The sequence below is a fragment of the Vigna unguiculata genome, chromosome 11 (assembly GCF_004118075.2).
Source record: "Vigna unguiculata cultivar IT97K-499-35 chromosome 11, ASM411807v1, whole genome shotgun sequence".
NCBI classification, from domain to species: domain Eukaryota; kingdom Viridiplantae; phylum Streptophyta; class Magnoliopsida; order Fabales; family Fabaceae; genus Vigna; species Vigna unguiculata.
The window spans coordinates 913,250-917,999 of record NC_040289.1 but is presented as its reverse complement, the minus strand read 5'-3'; the positions used below and the strand labels follow the sequence as shown (position 1 = coordinate 917,999).

At 28.7% G+C, this 4,750-nt stretch overlaps 1 long non-coding RNA gene across 1 annotated transcript; it reads right to left on the bottom strand.

The window, feature by feature from the left end:
* Window positions 1-1,938: 1,938 nt before the first annotated feature.
* Window positions 1,939-4,750, bottom strand: LOC114168589. Its single transcript, XR_003600699.1, has 4 exons — window positions 4,638-4,750; window positions 3,954-4,068; window positions 2,301-2,796; window positions 1,939-2,169 (listed from the first exon to the last, which is right to left on the bottom strand). It is a non-coding gene; the product is annotated as an uncharacterized LOC114168589 (long non-coding RNA).

Genomic DNA, 4,750 nt, shown 5'->3' with positions numbered 1-4,750 from the left:
TTTTTAAAATTGTCTTAATAGAAAGTAGGAATATTATGTGTATGGATTTTGGTAGCTAACCCTTTTCGTAGGTTACAATTCTAAGAAAAACCAACAATCACGGGTCACAAACACAGTGCAACACATCAAATGCTGAAAAACAATATACAGCACAAGTGCTGCATTTTTTCGAGGAGGTAAAGACACTACGGAAACAAAGGAACTAAGAATCTTGTTATATTGTAATGAACATTTGTCATATTGTGTTGGATTTTTCTTTTGTAATAGGAAAGACAACCCAAGAATGTTTTATTATATTGTATTTTTTTTTATGATGTTGATCTTGTTGTATATGGGTTAGGGTAACCCAATTACCCTATTTATATATTTGCTTATTCTGTGGTTCCTGAATTCTGTGGTTAAGTTTAGATGTTGATTGAGAGAAGTGAAATGGCAACAATGTATTTTATATTTACCAAACTGTTTCAGTGTATTCACTTCTTACTTCTAATGGCCAAAACGTTATCATATCTCTCTGCTTTGTTTTGATGGACAAAAGTATTAGATTGAGTATTTGTTTACAACATGACGTGTAATACTTTCTGTTTGATTAATTTATTAATAACAATATTATAGATATTTAATAACAAATATCTAACTTCTTAATTGGCAGCATCATCGGTGGATTCCTTAATTATAGTGTCTCAGATCAAAACCATAATTGGTAGAATCATCGGTGGATTCCTGATGCAATACGAGGGTTGGTGGCAGCAAAAACGTTAATTGGGATTCATAAAACTATGTCAGAGCATCATCATCATCGGTTTGATTCCTTCTGCTGTGTCAGATCAAATACATGCATTGCTAAAACTTTAATCCAAGCATCGAAGGCTGAGTGAATTATTGGAAACGACAAAAAAATTGACGAAAAGTTTGGCCAATGTAATTCCTTCTGACAGATGCTTTAATTCTTGGCATTTTATTTTCAGAAATTTTCTCTTAAAGCAGTAATAACGCAATTTACCAAAGTCTTGTGTTTTGTAAACTACTTCAGCATCTCAATGCCACATTAATGCGTTGATGTTAATCTGTTTCACATTTTGAACAAGTTGCATGTAGAAATGGAAGTTTTCCTCAGTATATGTTTGAATACACAGTGTATCAGTAAATTCATTGCCTCATACCACACATTTCAAGCTTTTCTCATAAGACAAACTATCGCTGGATTTTCTATGGTTCAATCTCACAATTCAATTTGGCATTTTGCTAACCTTATTAAATTTTCTTTCTTTTTTTATCTGTGTAGTGAGATGTGATCTATCTAATTAGCTCAAAGTATAAACCTAATCTCATATATTTTATATATTTTCAAAGGAACAATTGAGGGACCATTATTCAATAGAAAAAAACCAGCGAAGGTACGTATAATATTAACGAAATGCTGTAATGATAAATTATAGAAGTAACGTTTAATTTAATCGAAAGAGTATAATAACTTGTATATTTTTTCATTATCAATATTCATTAGCTATTATATTTCTATTATTTTTAATAATTTGTAGGTATTTGTAATACAAAACAACATTAGGATGGAATGAATATGTTAATGTATGAAATCATGGTGCTGTAGAATTTGATTTGATTTCAATGATTCTTTACTCGTGGATCAGTTCTATTTCCAAAATTACCCCAGCGAAGTGCTTTCAAACTGTTTTCGTAAGAGGAATGAATAATTTGAAGTTCATTTTTATAGCATAGAGTATATTTTGTTAATTAGTTTTTGTATTTACTTTAGATTCATCTGCTACATGATTTCATAAAGAGAGGTTAAGGTTTCATGCGTTTATAAATTGAACAGAATCGTATATTAAAACTGATAATAAGAAACTGATACAAATAATAAGAAGAGTTAGTTAGTAAGGAGAAAGAGAAGATTAAAACTGATACAAATCGATAACATTAGACAAAATATTTGCAATTGCAATCCTTTAATCATTTTACACTCAACAATTTTAACCTGAAATATGAAAACCTATTCTATGAAAACTTACATTCTCAGAAAGAAACATCACCACGGATGCAGCAAAAATATGAGAATGTGAAACTGAAAGTGAAAGATTGGGAAGACGAAGAGAGGCACCAAGTGTGAGCTTTCAGCGATTTAGGTTAGATTTATATATAGCCGAATACCTGTCAATTTTATTGTGTAAAATTTCTATTAATTAAAATAATAGCATGTCTATTAATACTCATAAATTTGTTAATAATTTTGACAGATCTTAAAACACAGATAAATCTCAGCAGCATATTTATGTACTAACCTGATGAATTGTAATGTCTCTACTGAGAAAGATGAAATGGTGTTTTTGATTAACAACATCATCCGTTGATTTTTGATGCATTCGAAATATATATGAAACATTGAATTTGCAATAGTGATGTAGCAAAGAACAGAAAAGAAAGCGTTTTTGGGAGGAAAAAAAGAAAAGAAAGTGATCTCACCAAAGCCATTCATGAATCACCAAACAGGTGATATACAAACCATCGTTGGTTCCTCATATATTTATAGTGCACCAGGAACCAACTTGTCCCAGAAATAATATTCCTTGAAATTGAAATTATTTACAGCTGTAAAATGTTATTACAAGTTATTGCTAATACTAACTCAAACATGTCAGAATGTATGAACATATAAAATACTCATTTTTTTCTCATCAAATTACAAAAAACATCTCTGCACCAAATTGCAGAAGCCTTGGAACGATGAATCTTACCCTTTTGCATGCCTGCCATTTCTACACGCATTCAGATTTCTCTCTGTCAATAATAATCACAAAATCAATGTTACTTCTTTCTCCTCTCTTATTTCTAACCAAATTTTATCTTCAAACGATAACAGATATTGAACTCATTCACGGTGAGTGGATAACAGTAACACAATTGAAGTGTCTATGATTTCTCATCGGAAGCTATCAATGAATTAAAATGGTTAGATCATGAAATTATAATATCATGTACTTATTAACTTCAACTTAGTTACAAATTTCACTCACTTATATTGTTGACATGTGTTCGTCTTTGATAATATAACCGTTGTACTGCACTAATATCAGTATAGATGAAAAACTCACAATCTGATGATAATGAATTTTCATTTATATTGAGAAAAACTTATTGTAGAATGACATATATTATTCTTTACTCATATAATGAATTTTTCATCTGTAATAACAACAGTGCACTACAACGGTCGAATAATCAAACACAAACATATGTCATCAAAATACATTATGAAATTTTAAGGTTTGTTTTGTTGAAGCCAATAAATACATGATATTATCATTTCTTAAACCAACCATTGTAAATTCATTCATAGCTTCCAACGGAAAATCCTACATGCTTCATTTGTGTTCATGTTATCCACTCATTCATTGTCAGAACAATTTCATTGATTAAATATGGTTTATTCATAAGTATATGTAATCACATGTTTTAAATAAATATCATTTTTTATTCGATCTAACCATATAATATTCATATAATCAATTGCATCAAACATGTGACTAATAAATTATAATTCCAATTTTGTAAACCATATTACGAAAGGATTAATTTTTAACTTTTTTATATCAAGATATATAAGATTTCATCCTTTCACAAAATGGTTTCAAAACTAGAACTACAATTCCTGTATGCAATTAATTATTAAATTTTACATTATTAGACTGAAATCAACAATGACATTTAACCACATGTAATAATTATAATCTGGTTAACAACAACACAATGCACGAATCACTATCAAAAGAAATTCTTAAATTGATTAAAATGGGTATCAAATCTCACCAATATTCAAAGCCATAACTCAGAATGTTCCGACAACAAAACATAAAATAAGGTATATATTTTCAAATTTAGCAACACATGCATGTAAGTTAATATAATAATTAAACAAAACAATTTTTTGAGCTCACAATAAAGAACAAGATGAGTTTCTCGTATAAGAGTTTATGTTAGAAAATAAATTTGATGAATACTGTGTGCTGATAATCTCTTCCACGATGGTGTTTCTCTTCATACCATACCTGTCTGCAAAAATAACATGGTCTAGAAGATGAAATAATTGGAAATAACATTTGCAAATAACATATTTTTATCTGAGTAACAAAAATTTCCTGTTGTATATAAAATAAGATATTCTCATCTACAATTCAGTGTTGAATTTCTTAGATAAATTAGCTATTTTAGATTCTATGATAAATAAAAGTAATGTTCTGTTAAAATAATTAAATATACACTTTGAAAACAAGGTTGTTAAAAATAAACATAATGCTTAGTGAAGAAAAAAAAAAACTTTAAGCTGCTATTATATATAAAATAATTTCCCATAATATACAATACAAGATCCGAATACTTTAAAGCAAGTTTTTCAAATAGCTGTGACATAAATTAATGTTCATGTGTTTATAAACTGAACAAAATGGCATATATACCATTCCTTTAATTATCTTAGCATAAATAACATAAATTAAGAAAAAATATTAAAATTGAAACAAACTGATAACATTAGACAAAAAAATTGCAGCACAATCGTTTAAAGTTTTTTACACAGAAGAATATGAGAATGAAATATAATAACATATTCCATGAAAACTTACAGAATCAGAAAGTGACTTGGAGCAGCAACAAAGAAAGGATAGACCGAAGGAAAGGAGGCGCCGAGATGTGAAGTCTAAGAGAGTTTTAGGTTAACTTTTATACCCGAAAATGA